General features: G+C 39.2%; 1 pseudogene; it reads right to left on the reverse strand.

The window, feature by feature from the left end:
• Nucleotides 1–5,267: 5,267 nt before the first annotated feature.
• Nucleotides 5,268–14,399, reverse strand: LOC139192540 (autophagy-related protein 13b-like; annotated as a pseudogene).
• Between the last annotated feature and the right edge of the window lie 608 nt (nt 14,400–15,007).

Below are 15,007 nucleotides of genomic sequence, written 5' to 3' on the forward strand. Positions count from 1 at the left end.
ATTAACTCTCCAAATAAACGTTTAGGCTCAAGTCTCACAAGGTTGTAGCATTCATTTGAGTTCCTTCCTTCAAGCATGTTACAAACATTGATTTTTCCTTTATGATTGCATGTGAATTCATAAATTATAACCACAACCAAGCATACACCAAAGAGTAAATCAAATTTTCATCCATGTTTATAACTCTCTTTAACAGTCATGTAATTAAAAACCAAATCCTCATCATTGTCTTGGAAGGTACCCTAAGACACAAATAAACACACAAAAACAACTCTTTTTGGGTTTTTCAAAACAATTTTTCAAATTTTTATGAGATTTTCGGATTTTTATGTCAAAACATACTAAAACACTCCAAAACAACTTAAAAATACTTACAAACAGCAAGGAACAACACTAGAAGTAATGGGTGATAAACTCCTACGAATTTTATGCAAAACAACTTGGTTACCCCCCACACTTAAATCAAACATTGTCCCCAATGTTTCAAGCATAAACTCAAACAAAAACAAGCAAACAAACAAACAACAAATAAACATGACAAGTATGGCAAAGTAAAAACCAGACAGAGTAGAGTTTAAGAACGCAAATCTGGTTTTGGAGATAGATGATCTTGTTGACTTTCCACAGCTTTGATCTCGAACTGGTTTGGAATTCTGAGCGAGGAATATGAGAGTTCCTTGGTTTCAAATCAGACTCTTTCTGCTGGGTTGATTTGATTGTGCAATCTGCATTCTTCTCTGCTTGTTTCTTCTGCACGACAGACAGGCACGAGGTAGAGGTGTTGGTCTGTTTCTTTGTTCAATCTGTCCAAGTGTCGACCATTTGCTTTCTTTATCCTTGTCCCTAGTTGAGGATGAATTGCATATTGTCTCCACATGCTTCGAGGTATCATTTTCACTTCCCATATCTGTTCCTCAGGCATATGTGGTAGCTTGAGAAAGCATAAGATGTTGAAAATGAGTACTCGAGAGCAAGGCTAGGTAAGCAATCAGGAAGGGGTTCCAGGCAGTCGGTTCCAGATCGGAAGATTGATACCAAGTACTGGCTGATTGCTCTCTTTCTCCTTATCCCGCAGGTGAAAAACAACGACAATGAGAAAGATAGGGAGAAAGCATGATATGAGATACTCTTGCTTTCAACCTTCATGATATGAAATACTTTTGCTTTTGATGGGATGTTTGTAGAGGTATCCCAGGGAATAAGGAACACTGAGTGACTCGAGAGGGTTTGTTGGGAAGGCATTCTCGGAGATGAAAAGGGTTATGTATGTCTGCCTTGCAATGGAGGGTGAAGGTCGACATTTATATGAATTAATAACCGGTACTATTCTTTCACTCTTGTCGGCAACCGTTGGATGATTGAACAATAAACTTCACGTGCTTTCTACGTCACTAGAAATCTTCGACAGATTGCCCGTAATTTCCGCAAGACTGAGTGTGCATGTGACAGGTGCTGACACGTCTGGAAAAGCATGTGCCTCTTCGATATCTGAAATCGGCGCTTCGACAAATTGTCCGTGATTTCCGCAAGGCTGAGTGTGCATGTGATAGATGCTAACACGTCTGGAAAAGCAAATGCCTTTCCGATTTCTGAGCTTGCCTCTTCGATTTTTGAGCTCCGTCGAGTGTAGAGGTTGCATGTGACAAGTACGGACAAATCTGGAAAAGAGGATGGCCAGTGGTTTCTGAGCAAGCCCAGCTTTTAAGAAAGCTAGCACCTCTTCGATTTTTGAATTGGCCTCTTCGATTTCTGAGTTCGCCTCTTCGATCTCTGAAATCCCGTTGAGTGCTGATTTTTATAGAGGCACGCAGTTCGTTTCAAATCACACTTGAATTTCCGCCTGTAGAAATTCCCTTCATTGCACTTCTAAGATCTCGATTTGTCCGATCTTTTCTTTCTTCAACACCTTTGAAAATGTCTAGCCCCTCCGACCGTCGTTTTGACTTGAACCTTTGTGAAGAGGCATCTATGCCTTCTTCAGACAACATATAGTGCCCATCCTTCATATCCCATACTGGTCCTCTTACCGTTGGGGATTCGGTAATGAAGAATGATATGACCGCTGCGGTGGTGGCCTGAAACCTTGTCACTCCCAAAGATAATAGACTACTTTCTAAACGGTTTGATGAGTTGGCTATTAAGGATTCTCTGGCTCTCAGTGTGCAGTGTGCAGGTTCTGTGTCTAATATGGCCCAACGTCTATTTGCTCGAACCCGTCAAGTTGAATCATTGGCGGCTGAAGTGATGAGTCTCAAACAGGAGATTAGAGGGCTCAAGCATGAGAATAAACAGTTGCACAGGCTTGCACATAACTATGCTACAAACACGAAGAGGAAGATTGACCAGATGCAGGAATCTGATGGTCAGATTTTACTTGATCATCAGAGGTTTGTGGGTTTGTTCCAACAGCATTTGCCATCGTCTTCTGGGGCTGTACCGCATAATGAAGCTCCAAATGATCAACCTCCGATACCTCCTCCTTCTGGGGCTCCGCCGACTGCTGAGGATCCGCCGACTACTGAGACTTCTCCTAAGCAGCCTTTGTGAAGGCTCCCTATTGTATTTTTCTGTCTCCTGTTCATTTTCAACGAATTTTAATGTAAAAAAAACTTGCATATCTGTCAATGTTTCAAAAATAAACCTAGAACAAAAACAATTAAACAAGCAACAAATAAAAATGACAATCATGGCAAAATAAAAATGCAGAAAATGGAAGGTTTTTAGAAACGCAAAACTGATTGTGGAGCGATTCAAAGATCTTCCTTTTTTTTTAATACATGGGTTGCCTCCTAAGAAGCGTTTGCTTTAACGTTTTCCAGCTGGACGAAACTTCCTTCTAAGCTTGGATAGGGCCCATAGCATGGAATTGATCCTAGCATGGAATTGATCCTTGAATGGAAGGTGATACTTGACGTGATCCGGCAATGGTTTAAATTCTAGTGTAGGTGCCTGAATCATTAAAATCAGCAAGTTAGTATAAAATAAAATCGAAGTTGGAGAAAATGGCTTACTTGCTTGCTCCGACACAAACTCAATTACGAACACATCTTTGAAGGTTGCAGGGATATGGGACTTGGCCAGATTTGGTGTTTTGAAAGTTATGACTTGTCCCGTGTCATAAAATCCAACTTCTTTGGGATTTTTCATCTCATGTGTATCTTCTTTGATGAATTCTAGACATTCCCCATCCACTTCTTGCTCTTGATTCTTTGGAAAGGTTTCGAAGATGCATACCCTCTTCTTCCTTGGATTGCATGATCCTACAATGAATAAGGACATTTGATGAAATGGGGTCAAGACGAATTGAATTTAGGCTTACCTTGGTTGTAGTGGACGGCATAGAAGGCATATGGGGCTGCGGCAATGGTGGTTCTTCCCTTGCCATGGCCTTGTTATTCTCCTCTTCTTCGAGCAGCAGCTATTCATCCATGTTTTGGCTTGGTTTGGATGTCTTGGGTTCACCTCTAACCTCCATAGCACTTCCCAAAATGCATCATGGATTTCAAAATCTTCCTTCAAATTTTCAATAGTTGAGTTAGAGAGTTCACTTTGCTCTTGAATTTGTGCCGTGAACTCCATAATCTCTCCAAGTTGATTTTTCAATTCACTCATCTCCTTAGCTTGATTGAGCATTGTTTCATTTTGACTTTGCCACCCCTACACCAAAGAGGTTAGTAATTGAAAATTTTGATCACTATCCGTGGATATATTTGAATTTGATTGGAATTGTTGTAAGGGAAGCTGTGATGGCTGCATAGGTGTTAAATAAAACTCATCAGATTGCTGTCAATATCCATCTTGTTGAGCCTCCTTGGCTTGATTTTGTAAGCCCTGCACCAAAGAATTTATTTCATCAAAAATTCGATCATAATCTGTTAACGAACCGGAGTTTGATTGAGCATATTGTATATGAGGTTGTGATGGCTGCATAGGTCTTGAATAGAACTCATCTTCTTGCTACCAATATCCATCTTGTTGGAATTGTTGAGGTTCTATGTAATCTGAATAATCTCTCCAATCCGAATTGTAAGTGTTGGAAAACATGTTTTCCCATGATTAGCTATGACCTTGATAACCCTAAGCATCTTCATTCGCAGCGAATTGAGAATATTGCTGAGTTGGATATCCTTGCCCATAGGACACACCACATGTAGGGACACTTTGCATTGTGGTCCTTTTGGCATATTGTGACTATTGAGAAGTAAGTTCCGCCAATTGAGCTTGAATGGTAGCAAAATTCATGTCTTACTTTTCTAGTACCTGAAATCAAGGAAACAAAACTAAATCAAATATCAAAAGTAAAACAAAAGACACGAAAAAGAAACAACGGGGGATTAGCAAAGTTGCTAATCCCCAGCAACGGCGCCAAAAACTTGATGCGAAAATTATCTTAACACACAAATTTAACCCTCTTTTGACAATTGTAGTACAAGTATAAGTAGAGATCGTTTTGAACCGGGGATTAGAAGGGCTTGCTAATGACCTCTAAACTGACCCAAAAACATAAAACTAAACTTAAAAACACTTAACAAGACTCACAAGACTCAAAGCAAACTTAAAATACTAAAAACAGCTTAAAACAACCAAATAAACTTAAACTAGACACTATGAATGACTTTGAACGAAAATTGACTTTTACTTGAATCAAAACACTTAAAAACACAAACTAAAACAGATTTGAAACACTTTGAAACAAGAAACTAAAAGGGGGGTTTTGATTTGGATGAAGTTGAAACAAACAAACAAGTATGAAAAATTAGACAGCTTGTAAAATAAATTTGAGAAATAAGATGATGGATGGGATAGCTAGTCTTTTTCTCCACACATGACATGTATGCAAATAATTCGATTTCCAGTTACTACTTCATTGAATTATGAATGACAATGCTCCAAATTAACCGTGACATCACTAGTTAACTCTCAGATTTTCCTTGTTTTATTGGATTGGATGACATCATTCGACAACCCAAAACATTCTTCAAAAGTTCCCTACATGACATCATAATAGAGATACAATCAAATATCATTACGTTTAATGAGAATCATAAGCATTGACAAAGCACTTGCAACTATGACATCATGTCGCTTATGCTAGGAATTGAACTTAACGCGATCGTTTATAAGCGACCTTCACTACATGTGAATATAAGTTTGTAACGATTATGTGAAACTTCCTTATATTCTAGCAACGGATTTATGCATGCCAATTAAGTGTCGACCCTTAATTAACAAATACAAATAAGTTATCAATAGTTAAGCCAATTGCATTCATGATTCAAGAGTTCATAACTGGAATTTATCAAATTATATTGCACACATAATCATGGTTTTGAAATCACCCCTAGCCAAGAGGGGTTTAGCCACTCATATTTACAACAAAACGAAAGGAAATGAATTTAAACATTAGAAACAAAAGAAAGAAAACACCTAAACGCTCCAACAATCCAAGTTGGACAGCAAGCACGTCCAAGCATTTTCCTTTATTTCCTTTGCTACGGCACAAGGTGTTAGTGAGTGTTTGAAGGTTTGTTTATATGGAGGAATGGATGTAAAGATGAATGAATGTGTTTGGATGAAGGTTGTATTGAAATGGGGATGAATGATCAAGCAAAAACTGAACTAAATTTATGTTACACACACTTCCTCTTATAGAGGAAGTGCATGGCAATGGAGGGGAACATGGAGTGGTGTAGCAATTGAGTGCAATGATGCATGAAATCTGAAATGGAGAGAACAAGGAATGGTGTAGCAATTGAGTGCAATGATTCAATGTAATGATGCATGAAATCTGAAATAATGAAGGGAACAAGGGTGATGATGCACGACATGGGTGGAAATTGGAGTGATTTATGGCAGAAAATAGGAAAGGGAGGCTCCCTTGCACGACAAGGAAGAGAAATGGTGAAGGATGATATGGCTTGGACTTTTAAGGCAGGTTTAGGATTTGTAGAATATGTAATGAAATGTCCCAAAGTATTTAGAAACCCTTCGTGTGACTGAATCTTTGGTAATTTAGATTAGAAAAGGTAAAGACAAGATAAGGCAAGTTTGACTAGTCTTTCCTCTTTCTTGATGGTTTCCTTGTCTTCCTTGGTCCTCTATTTATTTTCTTCCTCTCCTTGGCACATTCCTAGCTTCTTTAGATCTTTAATTTCGTCCAACCACTTTGCTCCATGCATGTGCTATCCATTGCAAGCCCAAAACTGCTCCAAAATGCACCTTATTGCATACTTTGTCCTTAGAACCTGAAATTGCACGAAAATGACTTTAAACACTAAAACAACTAAGGAATAACAACATAAATGCATGAGAACAAGCTAACTCAGTCGCATAAATATGCTCCTATCAATACGCTACACCTACTCGGATATCATCATTGAGGAAAACATCAACCTCATCGAAATTAACACTGCCAATCACTTTGTTGTCATTCTTGTCACTTAATCCTGCATCACTATCCCCATCAGCCACACCTTTCCCAGGGGAAGCCTGAGGATGCCCTCTACTTCTTGGTTCAAATTTGACATTTGTATTGCTACTCTCTTCAGCATCCAAATCCTCACTAGATTCCTTGTTGTCAGCAGCACTGTCGGTACTCCGATCCTCTTCACTTGAACCAGTAATATCAAGATATTTAGGAGGCTTAAGAGTACCAGATGACACAGAGACCTGAGAACTCCTGGTTTTATAAGTGGGACCAACATGTGCAGCTTCTTTATCAGATGCTACAATAAAGAGACTCGGTTAGAATACAACCATTAAAGCATGGCAAAGCAAGAAATGAAATACCTGGGAAAACAAGCAAATATACCCAGGAAAAGCAAAGCCTCTAAAAATTCAAGCACCACACGCAAAAGCCTAAGGCTTTAGTATGAGACTAGCTTCCTTACATCTTTAACATCAGACTAGCTTCCTTACATGTCACCACGCAAAAGCCTACGATGTTAACATGGGACTAGCTTCCTTACATGTCCCCATGCAAAAGCCTACGACTTTAACAAGAAACTACCTTCCCTGCATGCCATCACGCATATGCCTAAGGCTTTAACATAGGACTAACTTCCCTACAAAAGTCGACTGCTTTAACATAGGACTAGTTTCCCTACATGCCATCAAGCAAAAGCCTAAGGCTTATAAGGGCTGGTTTGGTATTGCTGTGCTTTGAAAAAAAGCTGCTATGAGAATAAGCGGCTGTGCTGTGAGAATAAGCGGCTGTGAAATAAAGCCAGTAGAGTGTTTGGTAAACTTTTTTGTGAAAGTGCTTTTGGAAAAAAAAGCAGGATGATAGTGTGTCTTTTCATTAAAGGAGCACTGTAGCTCCGTGTGCTTTGAAAAAACTGGCTTTTTTTCAAAGCAGCAAATAGCAGCTTCAGTTTTTCCTTTGATTTTCAGCTTATTCTCACAGCAGCTTCCAAAATAAGCCATTTTTTTTCAGTTTACCAAACACAAAAATGACCCTCAGCTTTTTTTCACAGTGGCTTTTTTTAAAATCACCTCAATCCCAAACGGGGCCTAAGTCACATGAAAGCCTAACAGAGCATGCATTTAATGAAGAGAAAGGCTGACTTTCCTTTCTTAGCCCACGTTGAAGATCAATGCTTGAAAGCCAGGAGACACGTTACTATAAGTAACACATGTGGAAGACTGACCCAGAAAAGTAGCGTCTCGAGAAGAAGGCCCAACACAAGCTTCACGAAGCCAACGACGCCTGTCTGCCTTGCACCAAAACGGAAGTGGCAAAAGAACTAAGGAAAGGAAAGTCATCCACCAGAACCACTATTTGAACGGAAAAATAGTTGCCTAAGATCGGGAAATCTAATTGTGAGGAGTTTTTGGATGTTAAGAAGGATAATTTCATCATCATCTCAAAAATGTCATTTCCTTCTAAGTAGTTGCTTCCAAAAGCTGTTTGGGAATCACTTCTGAAGTCAGAAGCCTAAATTCTTCAAACGCCTCTCTCTTCATCTTCATGATTTTACCACCTTTCTAGCATCGACTTAGTGCTAGCTACCATTGCCGGAATCATATTCTGGCAACACAATAGCTACATATTAGCAAATTTTCCTTCAATTTGTGTCATTTCCTATTTGTTTCCCCTTATATATAAGAATTGTCAGATAATATATAAACTATAAGAACTCACTTTTAAGCTCCCTTCATCACAGGTTTGCCAGCTTTCACAATTTTGTCCATTTTTCTTACTTTGATGTCATTGCAATGCTATATCCAAGTAGCTTCTCCATAGCTTGTGAAAGATCTTGATGAGAGCTAAGAGAACGGACAGACAGATAGCCAGAAATAATAGTGATCACCTATGCAGAAACTAATAGTTGATAGTGATAGTCTGGTATAGCGGTATTTCTCTCCACATTCCTGGAAGATGTTCCGAGTTCAAAATCTCCCTCAACCTTTGATAAAGAATAAAAGTACATGAAAGAAAAATAGAAGCACTACTTCCCAGCTAATGAACCAAAGTTTATAATTATTATAGAAATGAGGACAGTAAATCGAAGGAGCAAGCATTATGGACATATTTATATACATCATCGCTAAACTTATATAATCAAATTTTCTCAAATATATGTACAAATGGAAGTGGACGCCAAAAAAATAAAAGGAAATTTTTTTTTTCAGCCATTCAGAATGAAACTGCGAAAACTGAAAACCAAAATGTTGTAGGTTTACTGCAGAAGCAGAAGCATATTTGGACTACTTATGAGATTTACTGCCTTTCCCTATTAACAAGTTTTTCATTGTCTTGTAACCCCGGAGCTCTTGTAATGCATCCATGGTAGTTTTTGATGATATAAGCCCAGATGAAACGACGCTTGAAGAACTAGCATGCTGAATTGATGCATGATCCTCAGAAGACCGATCAGGCTCTTGGTTACAGTTGCTCCAGGTTTCAGACCTACCGGCCTATGACAAATTTACTGAATTCGAGTGATTCTACCAGAGAGGTGGGGCTTTTCTTAACATATATACAAGTGCACCAACAACAGCATCTTGGGATTTTCTAATTGGAAACAACCCTCCAGGCCCATGTGGCTTGCATAGCGGTACATGTTTGTCAATAGATTCAAGTCTGAGGCAAAAAGATAAGATCATCACACCGCATTAGCAAAACCATATCTATGCATTTGAGAGGGCCATATGCCTTTCACAAACAAATCAAGAGAATCTAAAAGAATGCCCGAACATTGAACTTTATGACCATAGTATCACCAGATGCAGAGAACATAGTCGCTCACCCATAAACCAAAGACCTTATAAATGGTTTAATGTTTACATACTATTATCAAGCAATGACTAATCAAAAGATGACTCATCGCAGTTCCTTGCAAAAATTGTCAACTTATACTCATAATGGCACTTGAAACCCTAACAGACAAAAGATGAGGACAAAAGACAGACTCATTTCTTTATCGACAATCACTAATCCCTTTGCTTTTCCTTGCCTAGATGTTCATTTTTTTAAGTAATGGTGAATCGCCAAAGACCTCATAACATATTCATGAGGAACAACACTCTACGGGGTTATTTAGTAAAGGGGACGATTTTGCCTCCATGAGGCAGAATAGCCCCACTCTGTGGTTGATTAATCCTACTCCGCAAAGGACCCACGTATCCTTTACTAATAAAGGAAGGAAGCATCAAGCAGATGCACTTTCTTTTTATTTGCAATGTGGATGTAGCTATGTCTCAACCTCTATTTATCATGGTTTCTTGATGTTGGTCTGGTGCTTCTTTGTGCACCGAAACTAACCCAACAAACAAGGAAAAAAAATCCTAGTGATAAAGGGAAGATAAATCCTATATGGGCTTTTTAGCCAAAATGATTCATAAGATTTGTATAACCCATCACCTTGGTCCTTGAGATTTGAAATCAATAGAAATGGTCCCTGAAATTGTCCACCATCAATCATTTTGGTCATAATAATTAGTAGGATAAAATGATTTGACAAAAAATTGAGGGTATTTTTGTCATTTTATTCTTGTTTAATGGAGATTTTTCACAGAATGACCAAAATGATTGATGGTGGACAATCTCAGGGACTAATTTTATCGATTTCAAATTTTAGGGACCAAAGTGAGAGGTTATAATCTCATGAACTATTTTGGCTAAACAGCTATCCTATATGCATCACATCCATCCCCAACAATTTGAACATTATTTGTACCACTTGATTCTGCATCAAGGGTATTATTATTAGTAAATGTACATTCAATCACACAAAGAAATAGCATCAAAATATTTTACACAAAATAAAATTATTATCGTTAATAGAAGAAAAAGAAAAAAAAACCCAAGTAATATGTAAAATACTTGCACAAAAAAGAAAAGAAAAAAGCAACTCAAAATCAAGGGTAAATCTCAATTTACTACCCTCATATTTCATGGTTTTCAACATTTAGTAATTAAGTTTTTTTCGTCCCATAGTCATACATAAAGTGTTAATTTTGGGACAGTCTCATACATCCGTTAGTCAAACTGTTAAGTCTGTCGTTAACTGATGATGTGGCGCCTATGTGGACAATAACTGGACGCCACGTATCATTAAAAATATTAAAATAATTAATTAAATAAAAGTATTAAAAAAAAACCCTACCCCCGCACTCTCTCTCTCCCTTCATTCTCCCCCCCCTCTCTCTCTATCTCTCTCTCCGCTCTCCTCTTTGCTTTTGCTTCACTGGGCTTGGATGAAAAACCCAAGATTTTTCTCTGGCTGAGATGAAGAAATCAGTGCAAAAGCTTGGATCTTCCACTGAGGTAAGAGCTTACTGAAACCACATACACAGTCAATCATCAAATCTTTCAAGAAATTAAGAGAAAGAGAGAGAGTCAGAGAGAAGAAAGAGAGAGAGAGAGAGAGAGTCCTCTGACACCATCGACAATGTTAAGGCCAAGATCCAAGCCAATGAGGGCATCCCCCCGGACCAGCAACGCCTCATCTTCACTGGCAAGCAGCTCGAGGACGGCCGAACCCTTGACGACGGAGATGGAGATGGAGGGAGGGAAATCGGGGATGGAGATGGCGATGAAGGTGAATCGGCGCCGGGTTGCAGCGATGGAGTCAGCGAGGGCTCTGGCGGAGAGGAAGAAGAGACGGCGGTGGTGAATTGGACTAGGAGGAAAGCGAGAAGTAGAAGCGAGTTTGATGAACCTCGACATTGTTGAAGGAGAAGGAGGCGGCGTCGGCTCGAGGTGTTTGTTTCCCGAGAAAATGTGGATCTGATGGGAAAGTGAGAAGAGAGGAAGTTGAGATTTTGGGAAGCAGTTTTGAAATGGAGTGGAGAAGATCTGGAGGAGATCTGAATTTGAAAGGAGGAGACCTCGAGAGAAGGGAAAAAGGGGACGACCGCGATTCAATAAACCCAGTCGCTCTGGCGCTCCTCCAACTGCTCCGCCGCTGCCTCCTGCACCTGGACCAACAACTTGCGCAACATCATGCGTCCGAGGGAGATGGGGGTTGGTGGTGGTTTGAGTTCAACATCGTCTTTCAGTTTGAATTTTACTGAAACTTTGAAACTAATTGAATTGGGGTTTTCCTTTTGATCTGAAAGAGCTGAACTTTAGGGTTTGAGAGTGGGGGATTGAATTGAAAGATTGGGTTTGGGGATGATTTGATCGGAATATTTTGTTGTTTTGATTTGCAGGGGTTCTGGGTTTTTTCCTTATTGTTTTTTTTTGTTTTGTTTTAATACTTTATTTAATTAATTATTTTAATATTTTTTAATGACACGTGGTGCCCAATCATTGTCCACATAGGCACCACGTCATCAGTTAACGTTAGACTTAATAGTTTGACTAACGGATGTATGAGACTTTCCCAAATTAACATTTTAGGTATGATTCTAGGACGAAAAAAACTTGATGTAGTAAATGTTGAAAACCATGAAACATGATAGTAGTAAACTGAGATTTACCCCAAAATCAAATATTTCCAAATACTTAGGGAAGGTCAGCGGTATCAGGTGGCTTGTGAATGTTTCTCTACCTGACTCGTTCTGAGCAAATTTCTTACACTATTGAGTTCGAGATGTCAGTCAACTCATATAATAATTATGAAATGTGGGTTCCTAGTATACAGGGGTTTCTAACCCTGTGCCCAAACTTGGATACCAATTTTCAGACACTGAAATTGAAAAACTGAACTAAGTCCTAAGGCTTTATCTTTCAAGTTCAGTAAATAAATAGCTAACGAATCGTTATGTGTACTCCTTAGCATGTATCTACTGCATAAGACAATACTATTTCTCTGGATAAAAAGGAGCAAAGCAGTGTAAAGCACAACAACTAACGAGAATCCCTCGTGCATATTTAGCAAACATATTTAAGTACTGCGCTTATGTCCCAAATCATTTCATGGGCTTCAACTAAAATGGGTGGCCTGCATCTAGTAAGCATGATGCAACACATTACCATACCGTGTATGAACGGTGTCTTACTCGTAAACTAACCTTATAAAAAACTAACCGATGGAAAGAAATAATTTATCATATAGAATGCTTCCTTCTAATTTCTTACTAATCAATCTCACATCACTTGTTTGATCCATGATCAATGCCCGTTGTATGTTGACAGTGCAGCTACCCCTCATTGCTCGGTTACAACTGTGGTGTATATTTAGATAATAATTAACCGTTTGACTGGCAAGTTATTTCCAAAGACAATCAAAACTAACTACAGAGTGCATAGAGACACTAACAAGTAGGCAGAAAGTGAAACAGCTTAGGTAAAATACTTGCAGAAATAGAAGTAACTGAAACATATGAACTTCAGAACTTACCTGCTTCTGGGATCCGTCGCATCATCATACTCCACATCAAATGCGTAAGCAAAATCGGTATCATCCAAATCATCAGGAAAAGACCTACTGGAGCTGCTGGATGATACTTTCACCCCCAGAATATTGTCTAGCTTCATCTTTCCCAAAATAAAACAACTGCATTAAAAATAACAAATATTAAATAAAGACAACCACTTTCTAATGAGACCTTCACAACATCAGCATCTACAATACCTTCTCAACCGCAGTACCATGCTGATTAAAACCTGTAGTTTTATCACTTTTAAAACTGCCAGATCCAGTTCCTCTAAGAGTAAAATTTAGCTTGTTGGAAAATGCAGGGAAATCAGCAAGTTTAGCCGCCGGTTCACTAGCTAGTGCACTCTCAGATTGTAAATGAGGCTTTGAAGGACGACTCCCAGGAATAAAGATTGGCAATGAGCGCGAGGCAGATGATTGTGAGAGAGAAATGGCAGGTGAAGGACAATACTCATCATAGCTTGTATCCTTTTTATGAACATGAGATGTTTCAGGCGGATAAAGTGGCAAGGCTGTCGGTTGAAAACAACAAGCACCTGGATTAGAAATCGAAGTTTGTGGTTCTGAACATGTAAGTGAAGGTGAGAAAGAAACTGAAGGTGGCGTAGCTATATAATGGTCAAAACTCCAACTGTCGCCTTGAGAATGGGGAAAATGATGGATAGTGGTATTGTTCCTGTAATAGGAAGTGATGGGAACCCTTTAAGACGATCTGTCAATGGGCTACCAACATAGTCCGGAATAAGTTGTGGAGACATAGGAGTTGATGGTTCAGAGCTTACATCTAAAAGTGATGAACAATACAATACAGAAATACAAAGCCTGCCACCAGCTGTGTCCACAGGGGGTGAACCCGAACCGCTGCATTTCTGCTTCTTCACTACAAGTGAAGGGCTCAGAAAAAGAGGATACCCGGTAAGTGATAGCGAATGGCCGAATTTGACCAGACGAATTGATGTCGCGATAAGCTTTGTACGCAGGTTAGCCTGACAGTGACATGCAAAGACCTCAAAAGTAACATTGATTTCTTATACACTGCAGATAAATTATTATTGCTCGACCTCCTCCTCCTTGAATTTATATCTCTAATCTTCCGACTCTCATACTGCAGAACCCATCTCTCTATAATATTTTCACTCTTTGCGTCACACCCAAATTCGTCCTGCTCATAATTCCAACAGCATGGATACCGCTCTTTCAATGACAAGTTTCTAGCAAGATCCCTTTTAGGCGAACACTTGACCTGGCCACAATCAAGTGGTCTCTGAACCATAATCACATCAACCACCATAGGTTCAAAATGGCACTGGCAGAGATCAAGATTCTCCCGCGCAGCAGGGCATTCCCTCAGAGCTAGATTAAACCACTTAACCCTCGGCCTCATGCTCGATGAGGACGATGAGGATGAGGACGGGGATGCCAGGGCTTGCTCACCGCTAAAATTACGCGAGGACATATATGGAGTCCTAAATTCAAGGATTATGTGGAGACTTTTGGCATAGAATTCAGTGATTATTTGTTCCAATGCTTCAGAGTGAGAATTTCCATGAGAAGATGTCATAATGTGAAAATTTATACGAGTAGCACGTACCCTTTTACGAAGATATAATGGAGCTGCAAAGCTCATTACAACCACGAAAATGAAGGTTATTTCTTTATATTAACGGGAATTTATTACCACAAGTGATAATCTTTTTGTGTTTTTAGTTTTTGTTTTTTCGCGTGTGTGTCCGAATATTAACCTGCTGATTTCATAACTGCAGTCTGTTTGCAATTTAGGGGTGTGGTGCATATCTATCCAACAATTGAGTACACCACATTTAGCTGCCCATTTCCATTCTCTTTTGCTTGCGATTGTTCATGCCATTGACAATCCTATCGGTTCTTTGTCGACTACTTTTGAGGCTATTCAGGTAATACATCGCAAGTGTCATGCGTTTTAAATAGCGTTGTTTTCATACTAATTCTTCTGAATATGCCTTTTGTTATTGTGACAGGCTGTTATGAAGTTAGCAACTTTGTTAAGTGAGAATATGAGAGAGATGTCGCATATATGGGCTCCTCCAGTGTATAGAAGACTCCTTAGCTCTGATATGAGGGAGAGGGATATGTCAGAGAGGTGTTTATTGAACACTAGGTCTACAATATTACCCCCTCCGCTAAATCTTTCCAAGGTA

The sequence above is a fragment of the Malus domestica genome, chromosome 15, assembly GCF_042453785.1.
Source record: "Malus domestica chromosome 15, GDT2T_hap1".
NCBI lineage: Eukaryota > Viridiplantae > Streptophyta > Magnoliopsida > Rosales > Rosaceae > Malus > Malus domestica.